At 42.2% G+C, this 25220-nt stretch overlaps 1 protein-coding gene across 1 annotated transcript in view; it reads left to right on the top strand.

Annotated features, from left to right (window-relative positions):
- The window catches only part of SMOC1 (SPARC related modular calcium binding 1), a 277516-nt gene that overhangs the window by 170551 nt on the left and 81745 nt on the right, over nucleotides 1-25220 (top strand). The gene's annotated exons all lie outside the window — the stretch shown is intronic.

Raw genomic sequence — 25220 nt, 5'->3', positions numbered from 1 at the left:
TATGAAACTATGAAACTATGAAACTATGGCTCATCCTCACTGAAGTGCTAAGTGCTAAAAATATCACATCTGTCTCTTCATGTTTATACACATTCCTTGTCTTTATAACATGCATCGAGCCAAATCATCTTGGACAAGATAACTGTGGAACGGTAAGTATGAGAACTAATTGGCTTCTGTCTCTAACTGCACCATATACCCAGGCACTCTTTTCAGCGTGGTCTTGGTTTGTCTCCTTGCGGTAGGAAAACAGTGCTCTACCAGCCTTGGTCCTGCTGTTGCAAATGAAGGCTGTTGCCTTGGACATCCCTGCTAGAATATCTGAATTGGGAATTTTCTTCTTCTTTTCTACCAATCACATCTGGCACCACATCACAAGAAAATGCCTGCCTTGCTGCTTAGGGAAGGTCTACACAAGACAGTGCAGCACTGCATGGATACTGAACTGAAGCCATTCAGGCTTAATCCAAGTATTCCTGCAAAGTACAGCATTGTGCTGCATAGACATAACCTTAAACTCTAGTTAGAGTAGTTTTTTCTATGGAAGGCGGTCAGACTGGCTTAGCCCTCCCTCCCACTCCCCCTCAACTCAAAATGATGGTAACTTACCTTAGGAGTCACCTTTTATTTAAGTCTTTGGAGAAAAGGAGCGATGCTGCATTTTGAAAAAAATCTCTCTTTAGTTATATTCAAACATGGATTTATTTAATATTATAGTTAAATAGTTATTTATAATATTTATAATAGTATTATACTTGTGTATAGTTAATATTTAATGCTTAATATTATATTTAGAGACAGATAGATAGATGTGTGTGTAGAGATGTATATAGATCTGTAGATCGATATCAGTCTGTCAAAGACAGAATACTGGGCTAAACAGACCATTGCTCTGATCCAGCATGGTGCTTTTTATGGTTCTAAACCAAAGCTAAGCCCCAAGCAGATATTTGATTTGCTTGCACTACAGGCCAGACCTGCAAGTAGAGTATTAACAGACACCCAAACATATTATTAATAGTCGTGTTATACAGAGTTTCAGGTTTAACACATAATCACACATTTACAGAGGTATGCCTTTGCCTAAAGAAGAAAAAAGTGGACCACATACATTCTTAATTAGAAGCACTGAACATGTACAGTCTGCTGGTGGGTGAACAGGAGAGAGAAAGGCATTAACGTATATATAAATACTTATACTCTACATATGTATAGACATCTATATGTACAGTGCCATAGCAATGAAGTTTGGCTCCTGGGGCAAAGCCTGCAGCGGTAGCCTGCCCTCACCCCCTGCACAGATCTGTGGGGCATATGCCCCACCCCATGCTTACTCAGGAGTACATGCAGTGGCAGGAGCCACCCATCCCCATGCCCCCACAAATGAGCCACTCACTGCTCCAGGCAGGGCCTGTTGGTGCCCCTTTGCTTTGGTGCCCAGGGCAGTCTCCCCACTTGCTTCCCCCCCTAGGTTTTAAGCATGTCTCCTAATTTCAGTGGTACTCCCTAGTTCTAGTATTCTGGGACTGGTAATATTGTAGTTGTTCTAGTCTCTTCTGCTGTCTGCCACTGCCACTCTAATTTCCTCTGTTCTGGAGAAATGAAGAGAGAACCCATGCCCTTCATCCCCCTCTTTTATATAGTAGACTGGGGATGTTTGGGAAAAAGGCAGTGAGACTGTGCAGTTGTTCTTAACGGATTAAATTTGTCTACGTGTACTGGTTCTTCTTGTAGCTTTTGCAGAGTGGAGTTGTTGGAAGACAGGTATATCAAGCCAACAGTATGCTGCATTGCATTAACAGGAGTGTTGCTTGCAAATCAAGGGAAGTGATCCCTGGTGAGCCCTTACCTGGAGTACTGTGTCCAGTTTTGTATTGCAGACTTCAAGGAGGATGTGGACATTTTGGAAAGAGTACAGCAGAGGGTGACAAAATGATCAGGAGCCTGGGAGACAGGACTTGTGAGGAAAGGCTGAAAGAACTAGTGTTATTTAGCATGGAGAAGAGAAGACTGAGGGCGGATTTGAGAACAGTTTTCAATACCTGAAGGGTGATTATTACGGAGAGGGTGGAGATGGGATTTTCTCTGTGGCTAGAGGCTACAGGACTGGGAGCAGTGGCCTCAAGTTGCAGCAGGGAAAATTTAGACTGGAGATTAGAAGGAACTTTTTGACTGAGAGAGGTCAAGCATTGGAACAGGTACCTAGACAAATTGTGGAATCACCATGCTTGAAAACTTTCAAGAGCAGGTTGGCAGGGAGAGTTTAGTCAAGGATAATCTTCCCTTATGAGGTCCCTTCCAGCCCTACTTTCCTGTGATCATATGATAAGCATGACTGCTAGTAAGTAACTCCTCCTTCTCTCTGCCTTGTTTTTAACATCCCCTGCCAGTTTTTTGTTTTTTTTTTGGTCTGTATTCACATGCATATTTTAGCAAAAGCCATATGATGTGATGATAGCTTATTCTGACCAGTCGTAACTTGTTAAAAACATTTAAGATGGCAAGTAGCAATCATTCTATATTTGGTAAGAGATGCTTCATTCTTGTTATGTACAACAGGCCTGGGGAGAAGGAAACTGCTTATAATGAGATGGGATGAAAGTCCAGTGTTTCCATGACATGGCCTATGCTCAGACTTGCAGTTTTGGCTGTAGCCAGCCTCCCCATATGGGAAGTCAGCCAATTCACATAGACTAATTCACTGAGCAGTGGGTTCTGTTCTGTGGTTAACACGTACCATGGGGTTGGTCTGACCAGTCACTGCTCAGGATTTATTTATTTATTTTATTATTGCAGTTAAAAGAACCTGTAAAGAAGGAATACTGTCCAATAGAGATTGTTTTAGCTCTTCAGGGTCACAGACAGGAGGATTTTAATGTTAGAAGTTTATTTCCAACACATTGCATATATCTTAATTCCTACAGGCTAATGCTGGCAGTCCAAAATAAGGCCATGTCAGGGCTGCAGACTTCTCCAGGGGAGAAACTGAAGTTATGTTAGTTTGGAGTGCTCTTGCCCAGAACTGCTAGCCCAAACAGTCTGTATGTTTTGACTGAGACAATCTGCACCTACTGATCATTCTGTTTTTACTACTCTTTGTCTTTCATGGGGGGAGGAGGGGAGCTTCGAGGATGTTATCTTCAAAGAGTCTGTAGGTATCTATCAGCTTAAAATGGGCAGTATGGATGCTGCTGGAGATGTACCTTTATTGAACTGGTTGAGAAGAGTGGAGAAGTTTCACTGCTCTGCTGCTGCAAATATGGGTGCTAAGGTTGAGGTTAGGGACTAGGCTTAACATTAAGATCTGGCAGTGACTCAAGTGTCTTTGACCCAATTAAGTTTTTACTGAATTCTTTGAATCTTTGTCTTGTTGCTTTTCTTTTTTCATACCACAGCAAAGCCTGACATCAAGAAAGCAAAGTGATAAAGTTCCCTATCATATGAAGGCTGGAGCCTATTGTTTTGGCTAAGAACTGAAGTTCATGCCCTGACCCCTACCCTGGAGAATCAGATGCATAACAAAGACAGAAAAGAACATCTTAAGTATCTTATAAGTGTGCTCAAGATAAGAAGATCTTATAAGTGTGTTCCAGTATCTAATCTTCATTAGCAGAAAGGGCATGTGAGGAAACCAGTTTTAGCTGCATGTATCCTTCCCCAGTCAGAAATACTCAGTTTTATATGGCAGAGTCTAAAACAAATATTGAAATAAAATCTTTCTCGACTCCTTTTTTCCTTAACCATCTGCAGGCTTGCTACAGTTTTACCCATTAAATAGTAGAACTCCATCAGTGAATAAATGACTGTAATATTCTACACGTTCTGTAACTTTTTCATCTAAAGGTCTCCAAGCACTTTAGTCATTAATCCATTAAAGCTTTGAGCTAGGTAAGTAGAATAGCATCAGCAGAACGAATAGCCTGAGGTGCAGACATTAAGTGACTCCCTACAGCTGCACAGCAAGTCAGTGACAGAACTGGGGAGCTGGAAATAGAATTATTTTCTCTCTATATGTCCTTTTGTGTTGAGCTCCAGGCATGAGAGGGTGCTGTCTCCCAGACTGAGGGAATCCTCTGAACCCTTGCTGTGCGAGGACTTCATTTTTTTTTCTTTCCCCATTGGCAACAGTTGCTGGAAAATCCGTTGCTGGAAATCTGCTCTTCTCTTTGCCTATCGCAAAGAAATGGTTGGCTGTATCTCTAAGGTTCTTCACCCTTTACTGGGGATACCTTAGTTCAAGAACAAGAAATTAGCCTATTCTGTGTTCATGTACCTGCCAGTTTATATCTGTTTTCTCAAACGCATGCTGCAAGAGAGGAGATGAGTGGTACTGCCTCTTCAGCAAATCTAGCCCTTTCAGTCTCATGTTGCTCTCACTTTTGAGATGAGGAGAATACCAAAGAAATGTTTCTAACCTCAGATATGCTGTGTTGCAATACTGCAGTTTGGCCATGGGGTTTTCTCAACCTGGTTCATGTCTACAGTTGCAGGCCTCCTGGTACAATGGGCAGCAGTGCCAATTCAGTCTGGGCACAGTCACTTTTTGCCACACATTGACTGAAACTTGTTGAAAAATTGCTTGCACTTCCCATGGCATTATCCTTTTTTTTTTCTTTTCCTGAGCCCTGTTCTGCAATGCTGGGTTATATTCCTAGTCTCTTCAACTTTCTCTGCAGCAGGCATTGCCAGGCTATTCGAGGACTAGCATTGAGTCTATTCTAGGATTCATGTGGCAGAGTGGACTAACCACTACCCTTCAGATACTGTCCAGAAGTCTAGTCTTGAATGTGACTCTGTACAAAGAAACCCCCACAACTGCTCAGGGCTAGTCTATCCTCACAGACTTCCAAGGTATTATGAAGACCTAGTATATTCTGCCATGATAGCCTTAGCAAGTGACTGTGGTTGGAAGGCAGGAGCTGGAGAAGTCCTGCTCCTCCTCTTTCCTGGCCTACATGTCTGGAGATTTGAGTCTGGAGGGACGGTCACAAGCTTTCTCCCCCTCACAGGGAAAGGGGGAACGAGTCTTCTGCCACCAGCATGGCAAGCTTTGTACCTGTGCAACCAGCTGAATTCTGCATTTGTATTGAGTTGCTCCTTGTTTAGGTACAGGTGCTGGACTCTAGGAAGTCTTTTTTTCTAAATAAAAGTGGGGATGGGTCCCAATGCATCTTGCCTAAAAGCTGGTACTCCTGTGACCCATAGTACCACTTCCCCAGGTAGAGGTAGAAGAGAGTTTTCACGAGATCCTTCCAGTGAAGACCCCATCTTTTTTGCTTGGATATTGCTCTCTGGTGCCATTTGTTCCTTCTTATGTGTGCCTTGTGCTCTTCTTTTGGAGGAAGACTTTTCTTCAGATTGCTAGCCCTTTGCCATTAGGAACTTGTTGTACCAATTTACTGCAGCTGCTCCGTACTTTTAATTACTTTGCTTTTAGTATGGAATGGTAGATGCTGCATCCAGTCCCATGCTGAAGTGTTCATGTTCTGAGGAGCAGTTGAAATGCACCCTTGTAGCTGACGTGGTTGGATTTCTTCCCTGCCTGAAGAATGCAGAAAGCTCTTTTCCAGCCAGAGAGAAACCGTGCCACAGGTTTAAAACAAAATGAGCAAACTCGTAAAACAAAACACAACTCCTCTTTTACTTCTGTGGAATGTCGGGGCTATCGGGGCTCAGAGCTCCAGCTTTCACGTGTCAGAGCACTGAGCAGTATCGTCCCTACTCAGGCAGTCTTTAGAAAGCAGACGGGTTAGGAGACAGAGGGTATAAAGTAAACATATGCAGGTCCTTTCATTGTTGACCTCCATAAAACCCCTCCCTCCAACTGCCTGCTTAGAACTGGCAACAAAACAAGTGAATTAAGTGGAGAAAAGAATTAGAAGGGTATGACTTTCACTGAAGATGAAGAAGGTCTTGTGTTTGAAAGATTGTCTGACTCTATCCCAAGTAGACAGTTGGTCCAATAAAAAATAACATCCTAAGAAATCCTTGCCTCTCAATGAGAATCTAAGCATAGATCACTGCAAGTTGGCACTCTCTGTTCTGAAAATTATTTTAGAGATGTTTAGATCATTCTTCTAATCAAAGTGAATATATCAAACAAGAGATCAGGCTAGAGTTTTAATCTGTGATCAACAGAAAACTAGCATAAAATGCTCTAGATGAATTGTCAGTGTCCTGTCAACATAACTATTTAAACTCCTTTTTTTTTTTCTTTTTTAAAGTCCATTAACACCGAGTGTAATGCTCTAGACTTTTTTGGCTGGTTTTGTTTCTCTTTGCAAAGGAAGTCTGGCACTGGTGTTGGTAATTCCCTGAACCTTGGGTGTAGGTCCTGTGATGTTAATGGAATGTAATCAGGAATGGCCCCAGAGAAAGCAAAGCCTTCAGGGTCAAGAGCACCTTCCATTCTCCTTTGAAGAGGGTCCGTAGGTAGCCAAGAGGGAAGAAGTCATGGAGCCAGATGGGGAACACAACAAAGAGTGTGGCCCTGTCCTGATATGTAGAACATTGATCTGGGAGGGAGGTTTCTGATTTCTGGATCCTACTCCTAATTATGTTTTATGCATTTCATCCAATGATTGTTTAGTGTAAGATGCATAACTAGCATTGGTAACAGGTGCGAAAACCAAGTGAAAAACCTCATTCCTGGCAAATTGATTGCATTTCTGCTCTTTATAGCTCTGGAAGGCAAGGGATTTGCATAAGTGTCATTGAAGATCTTTTTTAGCTTTCAGCATCTTTAGTCCTAATAACAAGAGCAACTAATTTAACTTTTGAAACTGGTAATACAATGCCATTTTTATTGGTTACTTTTCAAACAGCTACACTTCAGTGTCTGATACCAAACACTTAAGGCATGCACATGACTACTTACAAGAACAAAATAGTTCACACTTACACCCACAACCTCACACCCCTGTGGTGTCCCTCATCTCAATGACTTGGCCTCCCTGGGGTTAGGCATACAGAATTTCAGAATTGTGATGGAGCTGCAGTCTGTCAACTTGAGTATAGGAAAGCTGGAGGCAAATGTATAATTCTTGTGGAAGTTGCTGAGATGACAGCAACAGGGATTAAAAGATTCATAAAATGGATAGAGTAAGGGAATGAAAGCTTTTCCTGCTGCATGCACATTTGCCTCTTCTGCCAACAGGTGTGAGTAGATCAATGCAGATGGCTGATGAAGGCAGTTGCCTGCTAGATTAAGTTCCTCAGGAACAGGTCCATGTCTGCTCTTGAGTGATATAGTCCCTAACAGAGCACGGCCCTGATCCTTATTGGGCCTTCGTGTGACATAGAAGTCACCCAAAAGCTGTTAGATGATGATGGCTCTTGAGAATTACTGACCTGGCCTGGTTTCAAAATGGTGCTTTAGGCATGGTAGGCAATTAGTGATCACTGATCAGATGGATCTATCTTTTCCCTCTCTCGTAATCTCTCAGATAGATAGAAATTAAGGAGAGCTGTTACAATGGCAGAAATGCTTTGAACCTCTCATGAGCCATGCATATTTTGCAAGTACAGGTTCATTTTTGCAACATGCTAGATCCTTTGGAGGTCCTGGACTGATTTCCTTGCAAATTTCTATTCCCTGTCATCACCCCCTTCCCTCCCCACACAACTCCCCCCCCCCCTTACAAAACAAGCAACCCTTGCTCATAAAATGAATATGAGCCACGGGTGTGATGCTACAGTTAGCAGAGCAAACAATATGCTGGCATGCATCAACTGATACGTCTCAAGCAAAACTGAGGAAGTTATTCTCCCACTCTGCTCGACATTGGTGAGACCGTAGCTGGAGCATAGCATCCAGTTCTGGGTGCCACACTTCAAGAAGGATGTGGAGAAGCTTGAGAGAGTCTGAGTCATATGATTAGAGGCCTGGAAAGGAAGCCAGATGAGGAAAGGCTAACAGATATGGGACTGTTCAGCCTAGAAAAGAGAAGACTTTGCAGGGATTTGGTGGCAGCTTACAAATATATCAGGGGAGAGCATAGGGGGCTAGGTAAACAGTTATTCACCAAAGTGCCCCAAGGGAAAACCAGGAGCAGTGGTCATGAAGTCCTAGAAGGAGGTTTCAGACTGGATATAAAGAAAAACTTCTTCCTGGTTCATGTGACCAGACTCCAGAATACACTCCCAGCGGGGGTGGTGCAGGCATCTACCCTGGAGGTCTTCAAAAGGAGACTGAACACACACCTTGCTGAAGTTATTTGACTCCAGCGGTCTTTCCTGCCCACAGCAGGGGGGCTCGACCCGATGATCTTACAAGGTACCTTCCAGCCCTAAACTTCTGTGAAACCCCCCCCACAACAACCTTATGCAAAAACTGCTTTTTATAATTCCATAATCAAGTATTGAAAATTTTCAGGCTAAATGCAGACGTGGGGGTAGGTGGTGTGACTCCATTTGACATCTGTGGAGTTGGTCTTAATCCTATCAGCTCTGAGTTCTGCCCTTTGTGATCCTGAAGAAAAATTCCTGCAAAATATGGGAGGGGACAGATGTAGCCAGCTTCCCGTACCCTCCGTTCCCCTCATTTGCACACATGCGATACAGACGTAGCTGGCGAGGTATCCATTCTCTTTGCCTCCAAGGAAATGAAAAGGCGTATTGTAAGCCCAAGACTACTCTGGTTGTCAGCCAGGAATTAGTCTTCTAAAGGAGATACAGCAAAGGGAGGGGGAAGAGGAGAGGGTGGTGGGGTGAAAGTATACTTTGAGAGATGGTTTTTGGTTTTTTTTTTTTTTTGCCTGGGTTCAGTGCACATGGCTGAAGATGTAAAGGGGTGTCCTGCTTCCTGAGCATGCAGGTGTCAGGGAAAGTAAGGAAGGGAGCCTGTGTTCTTACACATGTGCATGTGTTGCGGGGAGCAGGGTCAAAAATTTAGACTATTTACTTAATCCCTTGGAATGGTTTTTCCTTTTCTGTTTTCTTTTTGTGTTTAACAGACTGCTTTACAGGAGACACGTGGTAATTAACACATGCAGCTGTAGAGCTTCATCAGCCATATGCCTGAATTTCAAATGGCCATTGATCTAGGAAACTTGTTGCCAGCCCTACCCCCACTTCTGGTTCCTGTTCCATGAAGATGAGGGAATTTATAGAACTTTTTACCTTGAAGACACCAGGGCTAGAAGCAGAGGAGCTCAGTGTGTGTGGCTATAGGAGAAAGGGGTGGTCACTTTTTTTATAGCCCTCTTTTATATCAGAAGAAATCAGTAAATAAGTTCAAAAACTGATTATGGACCTGATCTTTACTAGCAGGGAAAGCTTATGTGAAACTTTGAACATTCAGGACTCAGTTCAGCTTTGTTTTCCAGCTCAACTCCAAACAAATTAAAAGCAGTGCCGTAGAAAATGCTTTCTTTTTGCAAAATCAAATCCCCCCCACTGTTTTAAACCAGTGTTTCCTTCTGTAGCCACGAAGGTCAAGTCTCTTGCAACTTTGAAATATAAAAGTGGTGTTCAGCACAGATTTTGTACAATGCTTGAGAGGGGTCACAAAGGGCTTACAGAACTTGTTTTCTTGTGGCAATATAGACTGGATCTTTGTCTGAGAGATGTTAGTCCAGCAGCATGGTAGCAGCTGCTATTGCTATTGCCATCATGATCAGTGAGGCTGCCACTGAAAATGTATGAAGCTGTGCGCTAGATTTGGTGCAGTGCGGAGTTGGACAAGATGGGCTGGAAAGAGGAGGGGCTGCCAGAAAGTTAGGGTTTCTCATTAAAATTTACCCTATCATGGTTTTGAGGGATCAGTATTTACAGGATATGATAAAGTATCTTCCTGCCAAGTGGGGACCTATAAAGAGTGAATCCTTCTCTTCCTCTTCTCCACCCTCTATTTTTAGAATTTCTCATTGCCTTGTGTACTTGGAGAGAACATTAGCTAGTGCCAGTTTCTAGACCTCATCGCTCATTTCACAGTTTAAATTATGCTAGCACTGCAGAGGTGTTTCTGTTCTGGGAAAAATGACATCCCTAGCAAAAAGTGCTTGCTGTGATTCCTGCTGAGAAGGGATTGTAGGGCTTACCTGGCATGTGCACAGTACTATTCTGTTGCCTGTACTCTTCCTCACCAAGTTTACACTTTAACACTGAGGTTTGCTGAAATACAGATGGACCCTTTCATCCATATTGAAACATGACTTTACTGGAGGCAGGATTTTCATAATTTTCTAGAGGACAATAGCCCAGGCTTTCTTCTGTAGACTGATCTTTACCAAACGTTGGGGGCCAGAACTGGTATTGATGTGCTGTCTTGTACAACCCTGTTGCATAAATATAGGACTAGCCCCTCCTCCATTCTTTTCTGTGTCTACTGTATTATCTAATAAATGTTTTTACCACTCTCCCCCCCCAAAAAAAATCCCTTTGCTTTTATTATTGATTGCCTTTCCTCACCATTGTCTTAATTCTCTTATCTAGTGAAATTTAGTCTTTAGTAGGTTAGGGTTGGGGGAGTGCTGGGTCAACAGCTTTAATGACCAGAGGGTAGCACAACCAGCAGTGATGACAACATTCCCTACAGCATCTTACCCACATTGGAGGACAGTTGTCTCCATGGCCATAGGATCCTTGGTCTTTGGTTCTGTCAGCATGGCTGGTGACCTAATACTACCTATAGATATGTAGAGAGTTGTCAGTTAGGATCTAGATTTACCCTCAAACAAATATTGGATGATAATGGGGAATCTTGGTCATCATTAGTTAGAATCATTGCTGTGTCTGGGGCTACTCGCCTGAAATGTGTATTTTCCTCTCTACTTCTTAAATATCTGTGTCTACTCTTTAAATGCTCTTATCTATTTGGGAATGATCATTATGGAGTTCTGAGGATCTTATTTGGTTGAGTCAGAGTTATTGAGGGACCGGAGGGCAATAGTTCTGCTTCTATATGTGATGTCTTCCAAGATAGTGGCTCTCAAATGTTAATTTGGGGGAATACTTTAAGTCAGAGATCTACTCTTAGGCCACTTTCTCTCTTAGCCAAACCAATGAAATCTTCGTATGGTAACTGTAGTCCTTTCATTGTAAGTAATTAGCACTAGACAGTATTAAGGAAACACAATTAAAAATAACCTTCCTTTGGTCGGTAGAGCTAGTTGGTGACATTCCAATTTCATACTGATGTGGTTTATTTCCTCCCTTGATATACACAGAGCTAGGTTGGTGTTTTAATCTGCTCTGACTTTTTCAGCCAATGTGGCTCAGTTCTCACTACATCACTGCTTTCTGGTCCAGACCTACTGTACATACTTGCTATTACTCCAAGTGTGATGCCCTTTATAAGTATAATCCTGAGGAAACCTCTGAGAAGGATATGAAACAGCCATGCACACTGGACTTTTATGGGTTTTAATAGTCTAAAATTACTTCTAGAAGATGTGAAACTGGGGAATGGCTACATTGAGCAGGCATCACTCCTGTTCAAAAACTGACTGGGTGAACAGAAATAAATCTGCAGAACCCCTGAAGATGCTTTTGGCTGCTGCCGAGGTGCATTCCACTGGCTGTTTTGCTTACAAGAAGTGAGACTTTTATGATCTAAATAGCGGGACTAACCTATACTGCTGTCAAGGAGGAGCTTGCGGTTTTAACTGTCGCATAGGAATGGCAAAACTGCTTAATTTATGAACAATATTGTGTACAATCAAATGGCCACAAACTGGTCATGAACAAATTTAGACTAGAAATTTAGAACAAGATTTCCAGCTTTTACAGGAGTGAAGGTTTGGAATAGTCTTTTGAATAAAGTAATAAAAAAGAACCTGAAGTGCTTCAGGATGGAGCTTGACAAGTTTGTAAGAAAGAGAGTATGAGGCTGCAGGGGTGTTTTTGGATTAATGATCAGTGCATGATATGTGGATTTAAGTATTTTGATATCCCTGTGTTTTAAAGTTAATAAGTGTATGGTATTCCCATGATCAGGGCTTCTGTTGATCACCTGTAGAGGCCAGGAAGGATTTTTCCCACCCCCCATGGATGTTTTATTAGCTGCCTGTCTTTTCCACTTTCCTCTGAATTATTGGATATTGGCCAGAGTTAAGTGGGAGCTCTGTCTGGGATGTGCTGGTGATGCTGCTGGGGACCTGGTTGGAGAGACTGCCTTACTTGGGGGTCAAAAGGGAATATTTCCCTGGTAAGACTAGCAAGAATAGTGGGGAGGTTTTTGTCTTTCTCTGTAGTATAGGGCATTTTTATTTTCTTCTAAGTCTAGCCAAATAACTTTTCTGATATTTCAGTGGGAGGGTATCCATGGTGTCTTTCCCCCCTGGCTTTTAATGTGATGTATTGTAAGGTTTTTGTTTTGTTTTAATGAGATGCTTTGTGATTGTGATTATGCTGAGCAAGAAGGAGCAGAATGGATAATTTTCAGATCTCTTTGGGTAAATCGCTGCCTGCTGTTGCAGGAGACTGTATTCAGTGGCCCAGGAAGTCCTTTTTAGTCTTATGTTACTACATTACAGGACTGGAAAATACACGAGACCTAGCTGGGTAGCACACACTTATGGCCTTGTTAGATTGGTAACCCAACTTGGCACCTCCTTTGGATGTTGACCAATCTGTCTTCCTTCTTCTGTGAGCCTTGGTAAAGGGCAGAACTGATCTCTTATAGTCCTGTTTCTCAGAGTAGTTGCCTAATCCTCTTTTTATGGGTAAAGTTACACACTACAATTAGACTGTAGTAAATCTGTGGAATGTTAAGTGATGTTAAAGTTAAAACATACTGTGAGCAGTTGCACATTTAAGGATTAATACTGCTTCTTGCCTGTGCAGCTCTGGCTTGCCACTGAAAGGCTGGTGAGCAGGGGGTGGCTAGAAGCTAGGACACCTGGACTCTATCCCTGTTTTTGTGGGGAGGAGGGGGCCTGGAGCAATGCATCCTGGGATGCAGGAGGACTACAAATTACTCATTTTATCTCTGTGGAGCAAACTGAATTTACCCTAACACAGGTTAAGTAGCACAGGCCAACATTAACCCTTGCCTCAAGTGGTGTAACTAAGATACTCAGAGTGTATTTAGCATGTGTTAATGAGCTTTAACACAGGGACACTTGCATTTGAAATACCTTTACTGGGCACATCCAGACGATTGCGCACATGCTTGATGAGGTGTCTCAAACCAGTTTGGGATGCCACAAGAGGCACACTAAGGATGAAAAAATGTTCCCCGCACTGCCTATTTGCAATGCAGGCTCTAAAGTTGATACCGGGAAATCCCAGTATTAAAAAACATGTGGAAAAAAACCAGTGTAGGGCATGCTCCTTGTGCATGCCCTGAGGCAGCGAGAGGCTGTCCTCCAGATAAATGCTTTGACATCTGGCCAGAGCGTATCTATGGTGCCCCTGCTACCCCAGCACGCTGCTTCAGATGCTGTCAGAGGTGTGCAGCAGGTCATAGCCAGGCAGCACCGCTGCTGCCAGCCTGCTGCAGTGGGTAGAGGGTGCAGAGGCACTCTCTAGGTCTGGGGTGCTGCAGCAGTCCAGCTGGCACAGGGGGCTAGTGTCCCCAGATACCAACTGTCCAGGCCTCAGAAGCTCCTGATAGCAAGTAGCCCTGAGCTGCTCACCAGGGCAGCTTATCATGCTGCTGGGGCCAGCACAGTTGCTAGCCTCAGCCTTCAGCTCCCCCGGCTACAAATCTGGGAGGAGCTGGACAAGGTCTGTTTGCCCCAAGTGGCACAATTTGTCCCACACCAAAATGCACGTTCAGGCACTTGTGCTGAGGTAAAAATCTCCTGCATAAATTTGTGCCACTGCTATTTGAGCTGCTGCAAGCGCACATGCCTGTACATGTGGATGCGCCCACTGTGGTCTGAATGCAATGTGTAACTTCACCCTATTACTAGTGCGTATTTCATGAGGCTAAATGATTAGCTTTATGTTAAAACCTTCCCTTATCCTGGCTTGAGACTGGCAACTACCTCAACATGCAGCAGGCCAGTTCACTGGCAACGCGTAGGGGGTGCACGTGAACCCCCTGAGATTGGCAGTGCGCCCCCTGAGAAAAGCACTGCTGAAGCTGCCAGCGGCTCCTGTCACCAGAGACACCGCCACAGCCACCTGCTCAAACTCCCTTCTTAGCCCGCCACCAACACTGCCGCAGCTGCCTGTGGGAGCTCCTCGCTCGCCACTGCTGCCGCTTCCTGCAGGAGGTTGGGGCACATGTCGTTCCTGCAGCCTCCAGGGGCACATGTCGTTCATGGGCAAGTTTACTGTAGGCCAAAGTCTAAATTCACTGCCCAAAATATAAGTGAGGGTGTGAGGTTTAGCACTATGTTGAGGCCAAGTTTTTCTGATGATGAGAGTAGTGTCCTGTTTTATAGAAATATCTTTCTCTTCACCCTAGTTAAGCAGGGAGGCAGAAAGTGAGGGATTATAATGAGCAGAAAGAGGGAAGTATTTGGGGGAAAATCCTGGCTTTTTACACTGCCTCAGTGGACTTCGGCCCTCTGCCTAAGAGAGCTGACAGTGGGATGGCTTACGTGGAAAAACAGCTTTTATCAAAAACTAGAATTAAAAAACCACTCCTGTCTCTTACCTTGACAAACTCCATTTACAGCCTTTGAGTGAATGATAAGCACATTCTTACAAAGTTTTTCTGACAACCTCAATAACACTTAGTGACCTGAAAGATTTTGACTTGGTGTGGTTTTAATAAATCAAAAGGCACAATTAAAGTGGTTATTCGCTCACTCTGTGGCAGAGGCATAGATGAATGAGCTAAGCCTTGATCCTATAGGTCAGGGCTAATGACAGTCTATCCATTGCTAAGTCATCTGACACCACATGACTTTGTTTAGCTCCAGATGTGAAACTTTTGCATGGGGGAGAAAATGAACAGGGCATAATTCTTTCACAGCTTGAGGATGATTTAATTCCTGCATTAATGGCAACAAAGAATTTTGTGTTACTTTTGGTAACCCCCCAAGCTCCAGCCTTAATTATGAACCCTTTTCCTTTTCAGGAGGTAAGATTAAAATCTCTTCTTCTGGGTTTATTTCCTTGTTTATTCCCCAGACTTTCGAAAGACTTGTTTTGAGTTTGTCATTTTCCATGTGAATTTGGCCATAAAAGCCCAAAATGGCAGACAAAAAGTGACACAGTGAAAGGTCTTTCCAGTTGAGTCTAAAACTTCATAATAACAGATTGGGACACTTCAGCTATTGTGAATCGGAGCTCTCCCTTGGGTTTGGTCACAGAAGTGCAAACCCTTAAGCAAGTACAAATCCAATTATCTAGTCCTCAGTCTCTGGTATAATGAGACAGGATCATGAGAGATGGATACATTGACTGGCTATAACTAGAGTCAGCCTGAACTTGTGCCCCAAAGCCAGTCTGACTCTCAAGTAAAGTTCAAAATTATTAAATATTCTTATCTCAAATTTCCACATTCAGGCTGGTTAAAGAGATACCAACATTGCTTATCCAACACCTAATCCTATGGGCTGGAGTGAGGCTTGGGGAATGCACGAATATCTCTGTTTGTGCGTTTGTTTTCAGCCAGCCCCGGCTCTGAACTGTATTAAGCTAAGCTCCAACATTTTGAAATCTTTATTTATTTTTTTGTGGAGGAGAGCTACAATTTCATATCATTTTCAGACAGACATACAGACACTCAGTCCCTGAGACTAGCCAGTGGTTGGGGCACTTACCTAGAGAGTAAGAAAAGCCAGGTTCAAGGCCCTGGTCTGAATCACGTGAGTGCTGTAACAGCTGGGCTCTTGGCTCATTTGCACTCTCTCTAGTTTTGACCACAAATGTCATCATTGGCCTGAGGAAATTTTAGTTGAAATGATACATTTCAGTGAAATGCTTCTATTCTGATGAACTGACTTGTTTGAAGCAAAAACATTTAATCATAAAATTCCCAACCAGCTATGCTTTACAGTACTTTTCTGACTGAACCTCAAAACCTTTTGAATTTTACTGTTTGCTAGGATAAATCCTCCCACGTCTCTCTTTCCCACATTGGTAACATAAGTATTTTGTTACCAAAACAGTACAATCTGACAGTTTAGTAATGGCTATATTGCCTTCTAGGCAATTATATCAGGAAGGACTTCCCAGCAGATTTTACAAAACTGATGCAAGTGAGAGTCAGGTATTTAAAGTGGTATTTGCCATAGGGATAGGTTTGACCTGCAAACCTCAAATCCGGATCTGAACTTTCCCAGAGATGGGGAGGGTGGCGGGGGTGGTGTTTGAACATGGTTTTGATTTGACCTATTTTAAGTCCGAAAGGCAAATCTAGGTGTTGATTTGGATTCTGAACACACCAAAGTATGAGAGATTTGGATCCAGGGTTTTTGTTTGAACCAGTCTCTAGTGACAGTATACAATTACAGTTTAAAATTGGATCAGATTTGAGAGAAGTTGCCCACAAAACCAATTTTGCTGGATAATAGTTCGTCTCTATTTTTCAAAAGAGGTCGTTGTCACTGAAAGCTACACAGAATGAGGCGAGGCTAGAAGGGTAGGTTTGTTTTGGCTAATTACTGCTGAAGTAGTTTGAGAACTTGGGCAGTAAACGAGGACTTTGGATTTTAGAGAGATACCATCTGAATCTCAGGAGTCAAGGTTTTTAAAGCCACTGAATCCCAGAGACCAGAGTAATGCCATTAATACTGAGAGCTGCTCTGGGCCCTTTTGACACATTGCTTTTGAAGGGACCAGGACCAGGAAGAGAGAGCTCTTTGTTTGCAGTCAGAATAAACTCATTGTACACCCAGACAATTAACTCTTCAATCGACTTGCCAGGCTCTTTAAAGCACTCCAGTCCTTCTCTGTCTATCTCAAGTTCTATTCAGACACTTAAGCACACCAATGTTTTTTGTTTATTATTCTGCAAAAGTCCTTCACAAGAATAGTCCGAGCGGATCAACATTGTCTTCCCAGCAGCATTTATCTCCGCCCGGCAGTGAATGTGTCAATCAGGAATCAAAAAGCCAAACAGAAGAGGCTTTGAATCGTGTCATCAGGGGTCGAAGTGACTTCCAGCTGTCTGTGCGTGGGACAGGCTTTCTTGCAGGGCAAAGAATTGTGCTGTCACACAAATGCACTGACTATATTGGACCACAAAGTCTTCATGGCTGGAGGTTTTTTTTTCATATTGATGCACCTGCAAGGGAGTAGTGAGAAGAGGAAGGAGGGGTGAGAGGGGGAAAAAACTAATGCCTTCAGAAGGCCCAATTGAAGTTACTCTTTGTACTTGGATGACTTGGAACAAGCTGCTGAAGTAAACACCAAGAGCATTTGTACAACTTGCAGTACATAACTTAGGAAATGTAGAGATCTGTCATAGCTGGAGTACACAGCAGCCTATAATGTTCCATAAGTATTTTTGCTTTAAGGAGCCTCTCCATGTTGTTACATTATCAGGCTTCGGGATAAAATTTTCCAGGTTTCTGTCCACGGGTATATGATTATTTGTGATTGTGCTTATGAGAGCCATAACTTCTACTTTTGAGAGTGAAGAAAGTGGAAGGAAAATATGTTTTTGCTGTTTGTTTGAGAGAGCACTTTTTTGTTTTTTTTCAAACCCTCTTAAAATAGCTATGGGACCTTAGTGGCTAACCATGGGCAGAGGCATTGGATCCTGGCAGGGAGAACAGAGTGGATCTGTGCTTTTCAGTTTCAGTTCACTGATGAAGAACTATCTCTTGATTTGGCCAAATCATAAGGGTTGGGGTTTTTTTGTTTGTTTTTTAAGCTTGCTTTCTGCATAAGCACTGATTTCCCCCCCCCCACATTTGTATTGGCAACATGTATGTGTTCATAAATTTAGATTTTTCTAAACTTGTAAAGGGCTGGCTCATTTAATGCAGAAATGCATATTGAATGAGGCAGAGCTGTTTTTCCTGTGACTTCTGGAAGGTGTGAGTTGTGTGTAAAACAAGTTTCTAGTTCCTTATGGAACTGTTTAAATAAGAAAAATGGAAGTTTAATGATACTGGACAAAATGTTAAGATTTCAAAATGAATTTATTTAAAAAATCAGGAATTAACAATCCTAAAGCTCCCAGCATCAACTTAACATACAGGTCAACCTGTTATGATGTTCGCCATGTTATGAAAAAAAATTAGAATTCCTGCTCTATCGTAGTATATGTGCTTTTGAAGAAGCAGAGCTAAGGCTCAACTGCAGATACTAACATTGAGTGATTTACTTGGCAACCACACTTCTTTCAACATTGGTGTTTATGCAGTATCTCTTACTTCTTTCAGGAAGTAGAACAAATTCCATTATGTGAAACTGTCTGCCGGACAGCTGTAGGACTGCAATAAGGCAAGGCACCTGCTGTGGTCCTGCTTGCTGAATTGAGCACTGTTTGAGAATTTAGGGTCCACAGTAATAGAGACCATTTAAAAGGTATCGAGACAGGCCTTGTTGTGGTCACCCTCATGGTTTGTTTTTCACAGATGTATCTAGAAATTATGGGGTGGTTCTGATGTTCACCATGTGCAAAGCTGGCAGACTGTTGCATCAGGTATGAATGAGAATTTCTAGCTCTGCTTACGTGTATGCGTTCATGGTGCCAGTGGAAATTTTGGAAATTGTTAGTATAAAAACAAACCTCTTGTTAGAGATCAGAAATCAGCAGAACAATGCTCTTTAAGTGATGCTGACTTAGCCAGATCAAATGTAATTTAGTCAGGTCCTCACAAAAGCACGCTTGTGATCTTGAGTACCTCAATATGCTATCTCAAGAAATCTTCTCTTTTTCCCTCAGTCTGACAGTCAAGAATTTGATTTTGGAAAAGGTAGATGCTTCTGAGTGTGGAGAGAATGCATCCATCTTTTTTACAGTCTCTGCCCTTAGGTTATCTTTGGAGCTTTAGCTACAAGCTAAAACTAGCCACTCATTGCAGGGAATGGCAGTGCAAATACTTACTGCCTGTCTTTGAAAAAAGGAGTCTTTCCTGGCATGTCCCTTAGTTGTATCAGATTAAATCAAGTGTACAGCTCGTTGAGATCTTGATGATTCAAGATATATCTGTATCTATATAATTTCCTGTGCAGTTTGCATAGGATAAGTTACCTGGATGGGAGCACACCAGCTCCCTGGTACCCATTACAATTGCAGCAATGGACAACTAACATCTGCATTTGAGTCCCTGAGGTATTTCTTCACTGGGTTTAGAGAGCTGAAACACTGGAAGCTGCTCTTTAAGTGGGAATGCAGAATTTGTTGCTTTAATATGGCAATGCAAATACAGATTTCCTTTGGTCGCTTTATCAGAAATGACAGTCACCTTTTATCTCCTTTCTGACTCTGTGTATCTGCATGCAGCACAATTACATATGGGTCATTGGTGCATTAAGGGTCTCTACCAGGTAAGGGATATTGCATGTTAGACTAACTTCAGTAATAATTTCTTCCTCCCTAACTCATTCCCAATATTGATCATAGTTGTGACCAAAAGATTGATTTATGTTAATCCACAATAATCATACCTCTTCCACAATGATTACAGCTCCTTTCTCTTATGGCAAACATAGAGGCCACAAGCAAATTTAGTGTGACTTGTAGAATAAAGATTGCCTTGTTAGAGCAAAGCTCTCAAGGTTGCACTGTAGATAATATCCCTTATTTGAGATGTGACTTTCCTCACATATTTTGCAGTTTTCAGTGGGAGCTCTGTTTCCGCATGCAGAATGCTCTACAAAGAACTAGAGTGAGGTTAATGTAGAGTAGAATTTTACCCTTCGTTATACTGGGAAAGTTCTTGCTTTGCTAGTTACAGGCAAATTGTGATTCAGTCATTGTGTCCTTATCAAAGTTGTCATCACATAAGGACAACAGAATCTGTTCAGTTATTGTGCTGGTGGCACCTGCATGACTTCTTGTTTATGGCTACATTATTATGATAAAATATGGAATTGGAGGAAAGGTATTTTGTAGCTACCTACTTCATTCTTACCAATGGTTAGATTGTTCAAGTCTCCACTTGCCAAATTTCATTTCTCCCAGTAATTCTCCAACTGGGAGAATTACTGGGATAAATCCATGTTGTTCTAGGAATGAATACCATGCTTGTGTTCAACCAAGGAAAAAAGACCTGACCATGCGGTAGATTTGCAACAAAGAGAAATAGGCTAGCAGAAGGAAAACAAATGGAAGCATGGGTCCCCTGCTGATTTACCTCAGGACAGCTGGTAACCAACACCCAGGAGAAAACTGAATTCCTGACTGTCCACTTTGCTTTGGTTTTTCACTGGACCAAGGGGAAAAACATATGAAATAAGGCTCACACAGGGCATGGTGGGAAGGACAGTCTTCCTACTGTTGACACTGAGCTGGTGCATAACCAACTAGAAAAGCTAGACATTTATAAGTCAGCAGGACCAGCTGAACTTCACCTGGGAGTGCTGAAGGAGCTGGCTGAGGTCATTGCGGGAACCCTGGCGAATATTTTTAAAAAATTGTGGTGATCTGGGGAGATCCCTGAGGATTGGAAGAGGGCCAACATTGTTCCCATCTTCAAGAAGGGGACAAGGAGGACATGGACAACTACAGTCAGCTTAACTTTTATCCCAGGGAAAATCCTAGAAAAACTCACCAAGGAGTCTATCTGTGACTCACTCGTAGAGGATAAGGATTCTGAATGACAGCCAGCATGGCTTTGTTGCAGGCAGGTCCTGTCTTACCAATCTCATCCTCTTCTACGACCAGGTGTCTCACCACCTGGACATGGGAGAGGAGGTTGACATTATATACCTGGACTTCCAAAAGACCTTTGATCTAGTATTCCAGGATATCCTTGTGGGAAAACTGGAAAACTGTGGGCTTAACTGCTCGATGGTTCAGCAGGCGGGAAACTGGCTGCAAGGTAGGACCCAGAAAGTTCTTATGAACGGATCTGTTATCCTGGCGAGAAGTGGCCAGTGGTGTCCCTCAAGGGTCCATGCTTGCTCCGGTGCTTTTCAACATTTTTATCAATGATTGGGATGACACCAAGTTATGGGGGAGTGTGGTCACACCTGCAGGTAGGCTGCAAATACAGGCAGGCCTGGACAGACTGGAGAGGGGGGCGAATCAGAACCAGATGAGGTTCAACACTGAAAAGTGTAAAGTGCTCCACCTGGGGGCAAACAATCCCCAACATACCTAAAGGCTCAGTGGCAACAATTTGACTTGCACCATGGCCGAAGGGGACCTAGGGGTAATAGTTGATTATTGCATGAACATTGAGCTATCAGTGTGATGCTGTAGCCAGCAGGGGAACAACACTCTGGCATGCATCAACTGATGCATCTTATGTAAAATCAAGGAAGTGATTCTTCCACTGTACTTGGCACTAGTGAGACTGCAGCTGGAGTACTGCATCTAGTTCTGGGCACCACACCTCAACAAGGATGTGGCAAAACTTTGAGAGGGTCTAGAGAAGAGCAACCTGTATGAAGAGAGACTTGCAAAGCAGACCATATGAGGAGAGGCTGAGGGACCTGAGCCTCTTCAGCCTAAAGAAGAGAAGGCTGAGAGGGGTTTAGTAGCAGCTTACCGCTACAATGGGAATAAATCAAGAGCTCGGTGAACAACTGTTCACCAGGGCACCCTTGGGGAAGACCAGGAGTAATGGATACAAACTCCTGGAAGACCGTTTCAGGCTCAATACGAGGAAAAACTCCTTCACAGTCAGGGTGTCTAGATTGTAGAACAAACTCCCTCCAGAGGTGGTGCAATCACGTACCCTGGAAATGTTCAAGAGGAGACTGGACAGTCACCTTGCTGGGGTCACCTGACCCCCCAGTTGTCTTTCCTGCTTAGTGCAGGGGGGCTGGACCCAATGATTTTGTGAGGTCCCTTCCAGCCCCTTACAATCTATGAATCTTCACCCAAAGTCTTGGGGAAACTGCAGCCAAATGCAAAACCAGCTAAAGCAGATAGGAAATACTTAATTTACCTCTCATTTTTTGTCCTGTGGTATGGGGCATAATCTGAGAGAGGGGCCATTTCAGTTGCATCTGTATCTTAAAGCTATAAGATTTTCTGGCTTCTTGGATCAGGAAATCTTGCCTAATACCTTGGAGTGGGGGGAGAGGTCTGGATATGAATACTATATAAAGCAGCTATTTTTCAAATGGCATCCCTGGAAACCTGAAATTCTTGGATTTTCACATCATTAGTCAAAACTATTATTAAACTATAGCATTTTTGTTCAACACTTACTGTTTTGTGGACTAGAACTTTTCTCACAGCTTTACCTGAAATACACCGTGCAGGGGAGCAAATGTTCAGTGTTGTTAACTGTCTGAAGTGAAGAGAAGTCAAATGAGAATAAACAGTCCTGAAGCCTGTTCTCCTGCTCACAGTGAATGCTAGTGTAACTTTATTTTCCATTTCAACTCATTTGGAACACAGAGTTACCGAAAATCCTCCCATCTGAGAAATATGCCTGGGTAGCTGTGGAGTCAGCTGCTGGCAGCCACAATGTGAGCGGATGCCACTTTTAAAAAAAAAAAAAGTGAAGTTTCTTTCTCTCTTATGAGACTTTCTTGATCTTTAAAAAATTGAAAATATTCCTAGTTTTGATTTCTAAAATTTGGTTAACTTAATTACATTACTCTTACTTAGTTTGTGGATGTGTTAAATGTGTGTGTATGGCGGGGAAGGAGAGGAGTCCTTTTTGTTTAAACAGGACAGGAACTACATTTCTCTTGCACCATTTTGGATGCTGCTGCAGACTTAATAACTGGGAATTCAGCTTTGGCAGTTAGCAGTGGGAGAATGAGGAGGTGGAATTTTTATTTAAAAATGCTTTATAATTTTTAGTATAAAGACCACACCATGTACATACTTGTTTTCTGTTCCTCTCAATCTGGTCCCTTGTTCTGTTGCCATTTAACGAACAGCTTGGTTATTTCTGAATAACTCTACAGAAAAGGCCTTGCTGCTTGAGGATGAGTTAGTTATTTACCAAGAATTTTGTACTTGTTACTATTTCTTTTCCTCCTAGAGCTGAGCCTACAATGAGCCCCATGAATCGTCCTGAACTTTGCCAAAGTTCAGATCCATATTTGGATACAAAATGAGTGGCTTGGACCCACTTCTATTAATTCCCCTCTGTTGGCTTCTGAGTTTCTGCTTTAGATCTGAAAAGCAATTCTATTATTGCTTGGTGGGCAAGCATTCATGGAAACAATAGAAATAAGCTTGTTATCATACCAGTGTGATAAATTATCATACTGGTAATTTATGATGCCAGATCCTTTCCTTTTTGGACTGCTCTGAGTAGTACTGCAAACAGATTTAGGTTAACTTCTACATTAAGAGTCAACCCTGCTAATACTTATTGTTTATTGCTTCATTGGACTACAGAGTATGCCTGAAAAAAAAATAGTATATTTTAATATCAGTGCTGGGGTTTCAGGAGTCATACTGAAGCAGAACACCCTGTTCTGACAAAAGATGAATGTTAGAATCCTCCTTTTAAAGAGAAAATGTCAAGATGAAATCAAGAGCCAGTTTTCCCTACTGTAATTTCAGTGAAATCTAAACAAGAATTTGTCCTGCATATCTTTGAAAATGTCTTACGTATGTTAAATTGGTAATACTTTATAGATTTTTCTGTTAAGAAAACAAACAAAAGGGAATGGCAGATATAATTGGAAACTTTGTTAATTTTTCAAATTGGAAACTCCTCCATTCTATTTTTTGTGATGCTCCATTTTTAGAACACTTTATTTAGCACCATATAGTCACTGTTGTGGATTTCCTCAGTTTTGTCAGTCAGCAACTCTGGGTTATTTCATTTAGGTGGACAAGCACTTTTGTGTGTGTTTTTTATTCCTGCCCCTACTCATATATGTACATGTGTGATGCTACAGGAACCTATTGCATTTAACTTGAAAAGAAAATAAATGTTATTTGATGTCAAGAAAATCTATTGCTTTAGGTGAAACCCTGCTAAATTTTCCTTTTGATTTCAGTGGGGCTAGGGTTTCACTTGTTGTATACTGAGGTGGTTTGGAAGTTTTTTCAGGGATTCAATTGGCAGAAATTAAAGAAATTTCCATAAAATTGAAACTTTTGGTTGAAAATAATTTTCACAAATTATTTCTGAAGTAACTGCGTGGAACAAAAAACTCCCTTTTAGTTTTTGGATTGACCCCACATTTTCACTTGGAGTTCATACAGCATTTTAAACTGCTTGTCCTTCTGGTATGTCAGGCAAGCTAATGTTTGATGTTTGTTGCGTCCATTCTTTTCTATGGATTACCTAGCCCTACTACAATCTCTGGCATGTAGCTCAGGTCGGCTGCATTGCATAATACCATAATGTCAAATACAAGATTCTGGGGCTTAGATAATTCAGTGGTTTGAATAAGCATCACAAATCCCTTGCTCCTAAACTTAACTGCATATGTACTAGAAACAAAGGGCTATGTAAAACATAGTTTAGACTTGGCCATTACTCAGCAAGACACTGTTCTACCACTGCCTCTGTCTCCATCTGAGTAGCGGCAGGTGACATTATGCTGTGCAATCTGGTCATGCAAACACCCTGCCTGACATGATAGCTATAAAGGAGAAATATGTTGACCCCATTGACTGCAGAGATACTGATTCTGAAGCCTGGTGAGGGGGCCATTAACTTTCTGGGTGAAAATGCAACGTGAAATAATTCACTGCTGGTCCTTTTAATGGAAATATCCAGCTTTTAGAGATGGTGGTGGGGCAGGATTCTCTTGTATTTTCTCCAGTCTGATTGATGCAAATTCTTTTTAAAATATGAAGTCATTAAAGTCAGTGGTAGTTTGGCCAGACCCAGATTCTGTGAGCTGCTAAGTACTGTTGGGTCATACTGGCTTCACTCCTTGCACTACTGGACCCAGTTCTCAGCTGAATATATCCTTGGTTTCCTTGGTAAATTAAGATGTATTTTTATATAAAGTTTTTCTTGAACAGATCAATCAAGGGGTAAATGAATAGACTCTCTCTTACTCATTTCTCTTCATTCCCTTTACTTCTGTGGAGATACATGACTGGAATTCCAGCCACTGCTACTCTGGATTATATTTCAGCACACACAAGTATGTAAAATCAATGACTTGATGAAAAAGACATTTAAGCTTAATTCGTTTTAAAATGGCTTCTAATGGTTAGAAAATGACATGCAGGGAATACTTTAATCAGTGCCCTCATAGTTTATTAGGGGCATACTAATGGTGATTCTCCCCCCCCCCCCTTTTCCTATAATATGTAC

The sequence above is a fragment of the Gavialis gangeticus genome, unplaced genomic scaffold (genome assembly GCF_001723915.1).
Source record: "Gavialis gangeticus isolate Ggan-Ray unplaced genomic scaffold, GavGan_comp1, whole genome shotgun sequence".
NCBI lineage: Eukaryota > Metazoa > Chordata > Crocodylia > Gavialidae > Gavialis > Gavialis gangeticus.
This window is presented reverse-complemented; position numbering and strand designations above follow the sequence as displayed.